This window comes from Cygnus olor, chromosome 2 (genome assembly GCF_009769625.2).
Source record: "Cygnus olor isolate bCygOlo1 chromosome 2, bCygOlo1.pri.v2, whole genome shotgun sequence".
In the NCBI taxonomy this organism is placed as follows: Eukaryota; Metazoa; Chordata; class Aves; order Anseriformes; family Anatidae; genus Cygnus; species Cygnus olor.
In genome coordinates this window covers 121,006,859-121,020,532 of record NC_049170.1, presented here as the reverse complement: position 1 = coordinate 121,020,532, position 13,674 = coordinate 121,006,859, and the positions used below count along the sequence as shown (strand labels likewise).

The 13,674-nt window shown below is 40.8% G+C and overlaps 1 protein-coding gene across 12 annotated transcripts in view; it reads right to left on the bottom strand.

The window, feature by feature from the left end:
* FAM110B (family with sequence similarity 110 member B) overlaps positions 1-13,674 on the bottom strand; it is a 109,692-nt gene that overhangs the window by 41,040 nt on the left and 54,978 nt on the right. The gene's annotated exons all lie outside the window — the stretch shown is intronic.

Genomic DNA, 13,674 nt, shown 5'->3' with positions numbered 1-13,674 from the left:
ATTCATCATCATCATCAAAAAAAACCACATGCATGAATGGGATGCCAAAGTAAAATTACATGTAAAGATCAAATCTAGCAATAACCATCTACAGACCGGTCAACTTCCTAACTTTAAATGGCTGTTTTAGCAATAATTTTTGTTTGTGTTGCTTTCTCTCCTTCTTATTTATGTTTCTCACCTATAAATAAAAAAAAAGTAATAAAGGTGGCTAAGGGACTCTCAGCTGAACACCTGGCTGAGTAAGAAAGTTAAAAACCTCACAAACTTATATGTCCAATTAAAAGTTTACAAGTAAAAAGTCCTTCATCTGTGAGTGCTCAAAACATCACAGGAAAACTACGTTGAACGGCATTATGCATTATCAAACATACATTCCCCAAGTATATCCCAAAACATGCATTGTGGGAAAATCCTTTTATAAGAGTCTTCTCTGAATTGTTAATTTAATGCAACTTACATGAGAACAGAAAGACCAGATCATTTCACATGTATTGTCAGAAAAATAAAAATCACATTCTGGGGTACTTCTAATCTATACTTTGAGGTATCACAACCAGATCTTTACCTGTCTGGTTTTGATCCTTACTTCAGGACTATTTCAGTTATACCATTAGGTAAAATAATCACCACCTTCCAAAACTCCTAATAGCTACAACTTAATTGTAAGGAAGAACTGGTAAGGAAGGTAACCAACAGATGCTGACACAAACTAATCTCTGGATCATAAAGCCCCATGTAGCTGCACTCCTGTCATGCAATACATGAGTTGTAAAACTAAGGTGCTTGAAAATAAATCAAACACCAAAAAGAAATTACTGCCAGCAAGGACATCGTATTTCAATGATAAAAATGCACATGACGCCAGCCAATTTCAAGCTGCAATAATCTGAACATAATCCTCGTATGTAAATCATAATTTATGGGAAATCATCTGAAATACTGATGGTAGAATTTATATCTTAATAGCTAGCATGCTGATGGCTAAAATAGTTCACACATCTGGCAGTTTTTATACTACGCAAACTGCCGGGGTAGTACAGAAATAAAGTTATTTCCATGTAATGTGCACCCCAGGAGCGTGCCCCTCCTCTAACAAGGGCTGGGAACCGGTCAGCAGTAGGAAAGTTCTTATTTCAAGTCCCTTTGCTGCGTATGTGATTGCCTGTCCTAAGATACAGAAATTTTACTGTAGTATTTCACTATCTGTCAGAGGAACGCTTAAAAGACAGTGTCCTCTCTTGTCAAGGATAATATTTATGTGCATTAAAAAAATGGAATTGCTGTGACAGTATGAAAGAGTTATGAATTTACAATGGTGGCTCACAGCAAGAAAGTTGGGACTCTTCTCCATCACCTTGGAAGTGACACTTGGAAAGATAGCTGCTGCCAGCCTGAAACTCCACACAGCCCAGCCCCCTGCCTCCTCTCCCTGCCCCAAGGACAGTCCCAGGGTAAGAAAAAAAAATATATAATTTTAGAGTGTTTTTCCAGTTCCTTGGCAATTGCTGGGAAAACCCAAAAGATTTCAATTGACAAACTGGCACACAAGCCTCTAAAAGCATAGATGGTGACACAAGAGGTGTCACCGCTCTGTTGGACACACAGTCATGGAAGCATAGAGTGGTTTGGGTTGGAAGGGACCTCAAATATCATCTAATTCCACCCGGCCATGGGAGGTTGGATGGGGCTATGAGCAACCTGGACTAGTGGGAGGTGTCCCTATGGCAGGGAGTTGAAAGTAGATGGTCTTTAAATTCCTTTCCAAACCCTATCCACCAACGCTGTAATCCCATTGTAGAAGGCCATTGGATTTGTCAGGCACGATCTGCCCTTTGTGAAGCCATGTTGGCTGTCCCCAGCCACCTCCTTCGTTTCCATGTGCCTTAGCAGAGTTTCCAGGAGGATCTGCTCCATGATCTTGCCAGGCACAGAGATGAGACTGAATAGCCTGTAGTTCCTGGGGTTTTCCTTTTTTCCCTTTTTCAAAAGGGGTTATGCTTCCCCTCCTCCAGTCAGTGGGAGCCTCACCAGGCTGCCACGACTTCTCAAATACGATGGACAGTGGCTTACCATCTCAGCCTGACCCCTCCACCCCCCGACCCCAACACTGGCACACATCTCCTTGCTCATCTACTTCGAAACTCCCAGAACCACAGGGAGACAAAGCCAAGTGCACTGCTAACAAGATTATTCTTAATTGCAAAGAGGCCCGGCTCCACCCTTCCCTTGGTCACCACACCCCTAATAAAGCAGCACTGTTTTAAAAAGTAATCGAGATTCAGAAGTTGCCCCCAGAGTAGCCCTTCTGTGGTAGATACTGGGTTTCTAAGACATGCAAAGCCACTTGTCCTTCCAAACCATGCAATGTACAGCAGCGACCAGCACATGCAGTTCTCATGCCTGTTATCAGTTTCAGTGGGAAGTGATGGCAAAATTGCACAATTCTTTTGGACTCCATGATCACACAGCATCTTCCTAGCTGGAGTTTCCAGATTTTCAAAACCCTCTATCCACATGTACACATATATGCAGATTTTGGAAGAGTCTTAGAAGAATCTCTGTTCCTCATCATAAACCACCTCTATGTTCACAATTTATATGAACTTCAAGAGATGATATAAGCAAGCTGTTTGAAAATAAATCTTTTCTGCTTTAGAAGCTTCACGCCACAGAAGGAGGGAAAAAACCCACTCTGTAGTGCTTTAAATTATACATCCACACTGCAGGAGAGAGACATGGCCAGAACTAGAAATTGGCTCATCCCCTGGTTTTGTGCATTTACTGTGTCTGTTCCAGCACTCGTGCATTTCTCTCACATACTACCTTTACAGTAAAGTAAGCAAAAAAAAGTGCTGTACCCTCTGTAAATCCAAAAGAAATATGCCACAAAATTTGTAAGAAACGTATCGGAGTTGTATCTGAATTTTAAAGTGCATCTCACTTCCAGCGCTTACTTCAAAACCTTAAAATGAGAATTTCCTTAGTTTTAGTCTTCCCCTCTTCCCATAAATTAGTGCCCACTACCTTTCAGAACAGGTTTCCTGCTCCAGGTCATCACTACTGACTTGAGCTATACTTATGGCTGTGCTCACACCCCTGTGACAGAGTCTCAGAAACATCTCACTCAGGACCTCCATGGAATCTGTTAAATTTTTAATTTACCAAAAAGAAATAAAAACTCTTTAAGTAAGAAGTCCACTGTTTGCTGAGAAGTTTTCTGATTAGCACCTTCCCAATTATTTTAACAGTCATATACTCCCAAATGTTTTTATGGGAACACTGAAGATATAGTTAAAGATTTAGGTATCTCAACAAATAAGATGATTATTGTATTTATTTATCATAAATGCAGTTACCACACAGTAGCATTGCCAACTGCCTTCTCTGGGAACTGGTGAATGTAGCACTGTTTTAAATAATCTGGCAGACAAGACTGGACTTAAGACTTTCAGGCATCCATTAAAAATAAAAACAAAGGCACCAAGGACAACAACAAAAACCCCTTGGCTTTCCAGAATGGTATTGAACAGTTGCTCAATGCTTGGAACCACACTGTGGGTTGGACCAGTGTCATTCCCGTTTTGTACATGGAGAAAAGCACTTGCTCAGTGGAACAGAAGTGCAATTATTATTCCAGTATCTGGCTCCTGAAGCAAGGCAGCTTCCACTCATATTAGGCCACAAAGCAATGCTTCAAGTCTAACAAAATAGCATGGCTACCTTTGTTCCCACAGTACCTGCACAAATTACTTTGTGAAGCACCAGAAAATGCATACCCAGTTTGTTTTGGATCTTCAATACCAAGTAGAACCATAAAAAAGTTGTACTTTATTTCATCATTCTTGAAGCTGTACCTCATCTACTATGAACTTTACCCTTTAACTTCCTTCACAGGACAATTTGCTTTTCTAACTGATGGTAATTCTCATGACATGCAAATCTACTCATCTCGAAATGCCACTGGACCAGACTTGTTCTCTCTAATCAGCGAAGACACTTAAGCAAGTTTCTGTTGTGTTACACGCTTTTGCGTAACATCTGCACAGAGAAGTCTTCCCAGCAGATACCGTTCTCGAGATGTGCTGCTACAAGTACAAATCCAGGGCTTCTTGAAAAGACTTTTTTTCTAGGTCTTAATCGAAAAGTTAGTCGTACTCATTTTGCAAGATTGCTGTGTGATACAAGGTAAATTAAATACCACCATGACACAGGGAAGCATACTGAATCGATTTAACAGTGTTAGCTCTTCCCAAGTGGAAAGGATGTAAAACAAAGCAGCACCACAACTGTTCGAAAGCATAAGGGCAAAGTGACATTAAGGAGACAGAAAACCAACATTTTGATAACAAGTGAGAGATGATAGATAATGCTAGGGTATTATATTGGAATTTCAGTATTGGCTATGACAGAGAAGAAAGAACTAACAAGAAGATGTAAAGAGAGATGACACGATCAAAGCCACAGGCTTGGGAAATGCACTTTCATGCAATATTCAGAATTGATTTAAATGGGACAAGACTGCTTTCATCCAGGCTAGAAAAGTGATGGCGAGGTACTTTAGTAGTAAGATGAGACAGGCGGATGGAAGATTTCACAGCATGGGCAGATAGGGAAGGCTGTGCCTTGGACACGCAACACCAGGAGAACAAGATACAGACTGCAACGGGTTGCAAAAACCTTGACAGAATTAAAGCAGGGGTAGGAAACGCTGAGCAGTTTTTACTCCACTAATACTGTATTCGTATAATACAGTATACCAGTACTGTACACTGTATAACTGCTTTTTTGTGCATTCATTTTTCATTACCATTTTAAAAGATTAATAGGTTTAAGGGAAGAATAGAAATATTTTCTGATTCAAGTGGATTGCAGAATTTTTACCTTAGGGAGAAATTTAGGAAGCTAGTAATAAGAGCTACTTTGTCTGCAAAGTTCATCATAAGGGCTCCTTAAGACATAAGGCTCTCAGTAGGTTAACTTAATAGCAACTGCACTGGCTATGTAAGAAAGTGACCTTTATTGGTAAGAAATATTAGGACTCTTCAGGGGTTTAAAAGACCCCAAAAAGAAATTCAAGATATCAGCTGAGCAGAGGACAACTTGGAACAGACTCTTAAATTTTAACTCTGTTTTTATATACTTACAACTTACACAGGCAAAAGTCACATCTATTCAGAAATAAAGGCGTAAATTACCCATATCAGAGGCAACTCAACCATTCAAAATGTATGCAAACTATTTAAGGATTTAGTTTCGAGGGAGAGCACATTTAAAGAAATACAAACCACCTCAGGTGACAGCTCACGTGAAATAGGGATGCTAAGGAAATCCCCCTGGACTCCAAAATTATGCTAAAATCATGCTAGATACAATGGGGACTGAAACAGGATTACACCTAGCATGGTTTTGCTCTTTGTGAGGGAAAAATTCAATTATTTTTTTGAGGCTGCATCAGTTCTGCATTTATAACTGGGCCATCTGATTTCTCCCACAAGTACAAAAAGTTGAAATGAACCAATAGTAAAAATAAACCTCATCAGCCTGTTTTCTCAGTATTAGACATTATTTTCTTAACACAATAAACACAGCTCTGTTTTGAAGACAAAATGCAAGTGAGGCTGCCATAAAGGATCACTGTCCCTGGATGTCTGTCCTCAGATAAACAGCCTGAACTGCCAAACCTTTCCATATCAAGCAAAAGCCCTGATACTGTGGTGCAAGGTGATGAGCCGTGCTCTGGCCAGTATTTCTGGCTGAAAACAACCAAACGCTGCAAGGATCTCAAGCTATTGTCATGACCTCACGAAGTCACACCTCTGTCCAAGCACTCCTTCCAAGAGCATCTGGTGTGGATCTGCCTTTGTACAGCATCCGATGATTGTTCTCAACAACCCCGTGCCTCTAACTGGCAGATTTCAGCAAGAAAACATCCTAACAAAAGGAGCTGATACAGCACCCTTGTGCTTAATGAAAACTCATTTCCAGCTGTGAGGAAAAGAAGGCAGCTTGCACCCTGGTGCACTTTACTGCCAGAAGCAGCAAATCGCTAAAAAGCATTGTGAAGAGCTGGGAATCGAGTCCCCAGAACTAATAAATCCTTCCTTGCTATTTACGTGGCACTCCCTAAGTAGCCAAAGGGGAACCCTTTCTGCCACTTCGGTCACCTCTTCCCTGCAGAGTTTGGAAGGGCAGCACCAGGCACGAAGGCGACAGTCACAGTGGTGACAGCCTAGTGCTCGCTGCTGGCAGTGCTGAGCCATCTCCAGCTTTTGGGGCAGCTTGATTTAAGGGCAGGTCCCAGTTCTGTTGAAGAATTTCACATCAAACATTTCCAACATTTCTAGCTGTATCACATAAAGGAAACGAGAAGCAAGTCTTACACTTGTAAACATGGAACTGGACTTTTTCTTCTTGCTCCAGACAGCCAAACAGTCCTTGCAACTGAAATCCACAGCACACGTGAGCATTATAGATTTGGGAAGAGAGGGAGCTGGAATACAAGACGACGACAGGACGGTTTTAAAACATATTTGCAGGAAGGGGAAAGGAGAGCAGGGAAGAGAGACTCAGCCCACCAATACAAACCCATCTCCTTTTCAGGCATGTTTGTGACATCCAACAAGAAAAGACTTCTTCACTATTACAGATTACCTCTAAAGGATTTTTGAAAGACAGTCGTATGGACCAAAGAAAATAATCTAATCAAATGTAAAAGGCCTAACTGTTAAACTAAAATGAAACAAGCAGGGAAAAAACTGCCCCATTCATAAGGATTAAAGGATTTATCTGATTAATTTTTCAAAATTCAACAAAAAAAAAGAATTTCAGAACTTCTTACTGGCTGTGATTGAAGCTAAAGCAAGGAACTAAGCAAGCTCTCAAATAGAAATTGGTTTCTTTCATCTTCAAAACAGATTTTTTTTTCCAAATGCCTTCACTGCAAGAAATGTCTATGTACCATTTCTAAGATGTTATGTCAGAACCTGTAAACAAGCAGGAAAAAATAAATCCCTCACCATATTTGAGCACAGAGCGTCAGAACAGAAAATATGGCATTGTCATGTATTTAAACAGTAAAAATCCAAATGCTTGTCAGAACAAAGATAATGTTTCTGCCACTTCAAATATAAAACCTCAGGTCTGCCCTCTTTGCCACTTGTCTTGGCCAAGATGTAAACAAAGACGACCTCTTCAGCCCCAAACAATGTAATACTAATGATGGTGATCATTTAAACAAGGAGAAAATTACTTTAATTGGGGCTGAAAAGAAGAAAGAAATCTTGTTAATATTATAAGGCAGGAGTAATGGCTTTGAAGGGATGGGATGAAGAGCTTTGCCCTTCTCCCACAAAGTTACCCAAAGCATACTAGAAAGGATGCCTGTAGACAGCTTCCTCCAACACTGCCTTGAGGGTCACCTGGTGCTTCGTTTGTATGTACCCAAAGACTAAATTTAATTTTTGTAGTCAGTCAGCCTTGTCCAGCTTTCCAGTTTTCAGCAGTGATGTCAGACCTACACACAGGCTACAGAAACGGGGCTAAAGCAAGCAGAACGGTAATTAGGTGCATTTAGGACTCCAAAAAGTATTTGCATAAATACAAAGCGTCTGTAGAGTGTTCCCAGCTCTCCATGTTTGCTATTGGATTTGGAGCTATGTTTTGTTGGGAGGGGACTCCCACTGAGGGTGCGCCTCCCTCTTCTGGCCCAGAACCCTTTATTCTCTTCTTTCTCTCATGCAGATTTCCTTCTGTGCACTTTCTACCCACTTAAGCTTATCACGGTCCCTAACAAAGATGTAATTCTGTATAAGTGGTGCCCAACCGAAGCCATCTAAGAAGAATAAAGCTTTCTGTAAAGCGATTTTATATAGCGCTTTTGACTATACAGACTTAACATATTATTGTGGGAGGGAAAATATGTAAGAAAGATTTACAATGGCTGCATAAAGCATGGAAAATAAGTGTGGCCTGTATGAAATGGAATTTTTATATGTAAGAAAATATATAAAATAATCTCCTTAAGCAACCCTTTCTCATCTCATTTTCTCCAGTTTGTCCTTGACTCCAGTTATGTTTATACAGCAGCTAGAAATAGGTAGATGTATGCTTATCATATGTACACATGTGCACACTCACACATAAGGATAGGTATAAATGAAGTAATTTTGGATAGCAGGACTAATACAGAAAAAATAACTTACCTAGAGGTGAGAGGCCTTACTTGGGTCAGCTGTTGGGAGATCTCTGATTACAGAACTGCAGAACAGCTGAGCCTGGAAGGCACCTCTCTAGGTCGTCTGGTCCAACCTGTTGCTGAAAGCAGGGCCACCTACCGCCTGTTGGCCAGGATCATGTCCAGACGGCTTTTGGAGATCTCCAAGGACCTTTCTGGGTAACCTGTGCCAACATTTGTCCATTCTTACACACAAAAAAAAAAAATTATTATGCTTATATGGAATTTCCCGTGTCTCAGTTTGTGCCCATTGCCTCTTGTCCTGTCATGGAATGCCTCTGAGAAGAGCCTGGCTCCATCCTCTTTACTCCTCCCCAAGAGTTATTTATATATGTTGATAATTCCATACTTGATTTTGGCAAGAAGCAGAAAAAAAAGCTCTGTATAGGATCCTACTGCCTCCAGTAGTATGTTCCACAAAGTCAGAAGAGCTGCTATAAATGGCAGATGTACGTATTTCTTGGAGATGAGGGAAGCATCAATCCAGTTTCAGCATGCTTGCAAAAAAAAAAAATCAATAGTAATTCAACACCAGATGGATTCAGTATTTGTAGATGTCTTCTAAGAATGGATTTAAGACTTAGTTGCAAACACGCTTTTGATGCAAGTTTAGGCTTCAGAGTCATGCTGAAGTAAAATAAGAAAGTGTAAGTTGCTTTGTAGCATAAGGAAAGAGAAAATACTTGCAGAAACTCAGGCTCTTTAGAGAGCTAAGAACCACAGTCAATAGTAAAGACGCACCACAGTTTTTCAACACGTACCATAGGAAAAATCCCTTATCTAGCCACACTACAGACAACGAACCCAAGCCCTATATACTTCAGCCAAACTATTTGCTTGGCTGTTGCTCTGCAAGGACTTGATGTAAGCACACACAAAACCTCCTCCCGGCGCAGAATCAGAGCTGTTGGCCTCCCGCAGGACCCTTTAGGCAGCCAGCGCAGCAAATTCGCCAAGTAGCCAGCAAAGAAGAGCAAAACCGACGTGACACTACGCCAGAAAGCACCCACACGGTTCGCAGCCCTGTAGGCAGCAGCGAAGCTGTGAAGATTCAGGTCAGTGCTGTGCCGCTGCTGCCTGAGACACCTACAAGAGGGGTAGGAGCAGCTCCTCAGGTCACCACCTTATAGAGGCCCCGAGGATGTGGGGTACCTGCATGGAGACGTGATCGAAAGACATGGGCCCTGTTTTCAGAAAACAGTCAGCAAAACTCATTAATCACTTTAGAAAGCCCTCATGCAGAGATGACAAGGGGATGACAGGAAGATGAAGAGGGACACTTGTTTTCAGTAAAGAGGTAAGAGAAGAAAAGCAGACATGCCAGACGTGGAAAAGTCAGGGGTAAGATTTGTGTTTGTCAAAATGAGCTATCCATGCAGGAGCCACGGACATCTTCCATCAGTAAGCAAATAATTAACAAAACAAGGGAGAAAAAAAAAAATCAGGTCTTTTTTGGTAGGAGAACTTGAATTCTTCATCTGCATGCCCTTCTTGGCCACCTCCACCTACAAGGTATTTTTAGATATTGCCCACTCAATAGGGAATGGTGATTGTGAAGATGTCAAAGAGCAGAGGGTTGAATGGCAGATAGAAGCTGAAAGGCAGAGAGAGCTTGATTGGAGAAAAGTGAATACAAAAGAGAAGATGGATTTGAATGGGAAAATGGGGCAGATGAATTTAGAAAGGAGATAGGGAGGAAAGAGAACTGAATGTTTAAGGACAATGGGGCCATCTACTACTTCAAGGTCCTGTTCTGTTGCCCCAACCACGATACCTGCCTTCCACATTAAATTATCAGCAAGCACACTGTCTCCGCTGGGCTTCACCAAGTCCCTGGGGACTCAGAGGCCAAAGCAGCAATCTGCATTCCACAATAATGCCAAAGGAAAATGGGGGGGCAGAGGGGAAGGCACATGGATTTCAATAGTGTTGATGTAACAGTAATGAAAGAGAAAGGGATGCAATTTATCAAGTCCCTCACACATCTTCTGATTAGACTGCTGTTGTAAGATCACAGTAGAAATACAAAGCTGCACACTCATTTCTGGATGACTGCAGTGCCCAAAATACCCAGTGCCAATTATGACACTGAGACAGAAGAAAATCATCCTTATCCTGGCAAGTTTGTACTGTCAGTGCTTACACAGGCAGGAGCAGTTATACTGATCTTTTTTCACCCTTTTAAAAGACATTTGCAGTGATGGTTTATGACCCTAAAGCACAGACTGTTCAGCCTACCTTGCAAGCCCACAGCCTGTGGTCACATAAAAGACGCTTCGATCTTCATCTCTGTTTTTTCTCTTCCTCTCTTGCCTTTTTCTGTCTAGATAATGCAGGCAGAGAATGCTTTGGGACAGAGGCCGTATCATATTGTGTGTCTGAATTATCAGCCATCTCATCATATTAATACCTCTCCTTTATTATCATTACTTTATTATCACTACCTACAAGAACAGTACCCAGATTTTAAAAGAGCTGATTATAACCATTGACTGCAAGCAGATACAGGAGCCAAACATTCCCAAACTTCTGAAAACATACATACCCATGCAAACCTGCACGTTCAAATTTCTCTCCATTGAAGTGGCACTATTAATCCATATAAGTTGTACCACACACTGCATGACTTGGATACTGAAAGCATTCATACAGACTTCCTAACAAGGGAACAGAATAACCTGATCTTTGGGCTAGTCTACCAACTTCCCAAATGCTAAGGTCCTCTAAAGGAAAGGCAATAATTTATCATCCTTTTCTTTTTTGTCATTGAGATTTTGTAGTATGCACATTCTCATTAGGAATGGATGCAGTAAAAACCATTCCACAAAACCCAACAGATATACAGCCAATAAAATAGACGGTCATATAATCATCAGCAGTATAAATAACATACTGCTTCAATTAATAAACCAATATACCACAGAAGTATCAGGCACAACAAGCAATGTCAGTTATGGAAGGGAATAGATGATTCATGTTTAAAAATGACATGTTTACAAATTGAGGATCTGGGTTGAAAACTTCAGCTGCTCTGTGGAAAGACTGCAGCAAGCAGCGGTGCCTACAGGTGGCTGAAAGACATCCACAAAAGACAAGGAGAAATGAGACACGAATCTTGTTGCCAGGATTACCCAGACAACAGCAACCAGGACTATGATTTGCCAGTTGCATTCTACATTAAATCTATCAAGCCACGTTTAATACCTCAGGTAATACATTTATGAACAATTAAAATTAATTGTTACAGGAGATTAAACATAGGAAAAAAATAAAGATATATATCCGTTTCGTTTTCAATCCCCCCTGCCAGATGTATACAACTGAGGGAGAACACTGCAGTTGCGAGAACCACAGCAAGAAAATATTGCTGCTTGCGTCCCCCTGATCAATAAAACACAATCTTCCTTTATATATTGCAAACGTTTGACACAAAGGTGCTTAGAGGTATGCATGTTTCATCCTCTATATGTCTCCAACTCCACACAGTTAGCCCGTGGAATGAATTGCAGCAGGCAAGCGAGAGGCCCACAGGAGAGGAAGCGCAGCCCCATCGGAGCCACTTCCCCATCAACTGCTCGCACTGCCTGGCAAGGATGGGAGCTTTCTTCTCACTGCCCCTCTTTGCCCAGCCATCTCCACGCAGGAGACACGGTCACATTTTGGATCCCGTTCATCAGTGTTGCTGGAGCGGTGCTGTAAGAGTGTGGGGGCAGTGAGGCCTCCTCTACTTACCACACACCTCGCAAAGGACGTCCCTCATCTTCTCGTCCAGGCCCCTCCTGCTCACCCCAACCCCAAAGTTATGAGATTTACAAGAAGAAAGAGACCTTCACCCAACAAAACACAGGGAACAAACAGGCTATTGATCTGCCATGAACTTTCAGTGTGTTCTAAGCAGCACTTACAGATATCCTATTGAATGTGTCGACCACTTAAGCAGACTGACATGCCGTCAGCAGAGTAATAATTGGAGTCGGTTCCAAAAACAGAGGAAAAGGAGAAAGGTGCCTCAGGGCACTGTTCTCATTTTAACGTAAACCTTTACAAAAATCACTTACTGCTACTCAACTTTAAAAACAACACGGCATATAAGTGCAAATCCTGCAAAATAAACATGTTGGTAATATCTTAAATCCCTATCTTGACCGTTCTTCTGGAGTCTCTCATTGCTTACAGACTGCAAAAAAATGCATTAACCTTAAGCATCACCCTTCTCTTTTAGGTTTGGTATCGTTTTAACTGATGCAAAATTCACTTATACACGTAATGCTAAAAAGACATAATACCTTAATAAACCAGAGGTAGTGTAACGCTGTTTATTACTGGTACTCAGCTTACTGCATATATCCATCTTCAGCTAGCAGCCAAAACCAAAGCTTCTGAAAACACTCGTCTTCAAGGAATATGATTATTTCCATTGGGTTATAATGAAATTACCAGTATGACACTGAAAGCGTTAACAACATACTCATTTCTACACAAACATATTTTAGTGACAGATGACTGAAGTGACTCTATGCCAGTTATATACATACGATGAAACATTCCAGCAGCTGAGATATTCATTTTTGTAACATACTTTTCTGCTCTCACCATGCGTATACATACCACACGCCGCATTCTGGGTTGGAAAGGGAAGTTTCCCTTTCACATAACAAATGACTTATAGATTTAATTACAGAGCAACACATCAGAAGTAAGGGCAGTTTGCAGAGCCACACAGCAAACGCGTACTGCACACAGCTCCTCATAAAGAGCAATTAAAAACTTAAAAAACTTGCTGGCAAAATGGGAATATAAAATCTCATGAAGAATAATCTGAAGCGTGCTAGATTTCCTGTAGCAATAAGCTGGTTATTGTTAAAATATGTTTATAGCAACAAAGATGGCAACTTTTTTGTTGTTGTTTATAGACCAGTCCATATGAACTGTTGCTTCAATTTCTTTGTTTACCAAGAAGAAAAAAGAAGTTGTTATAAAAAAAAAAAAAAAGAGAAGCAATAACAACATAGCTTATTCCTTGCTGTTAAAGGACTGCAAGTTTCAATTATAGTGTCACCAGCTCTAGTTTCATGACTGTCATTTTTTCTGGTGACACTTGTATAGATCATCACAGCTCTTTTTGGAAGTAAAGAGGTCCACACCTTAATAGCTACTGGTGCAGTATTCCAGTTCCATCAGGTGGTGGTGGTAGCTGTATCCACCACCACAAATATGCTAACTTTTATAGCATTTTGTCCAGCTGTGCCTTTTGTTACTTACAAATATTGATAGCTCAACACATGAAGCAGAAAATAAAATGCAAGATATGTCAGCCTCTCCTGAAAATAAGCTGTCTGGATATGGTAAATACGTAATTCAGCTGGGGATTTTACTTTCTATATTTATTTAACTAATCATTACTTATTCCTTCATGGGATGCTGTAACAAAGGTCATG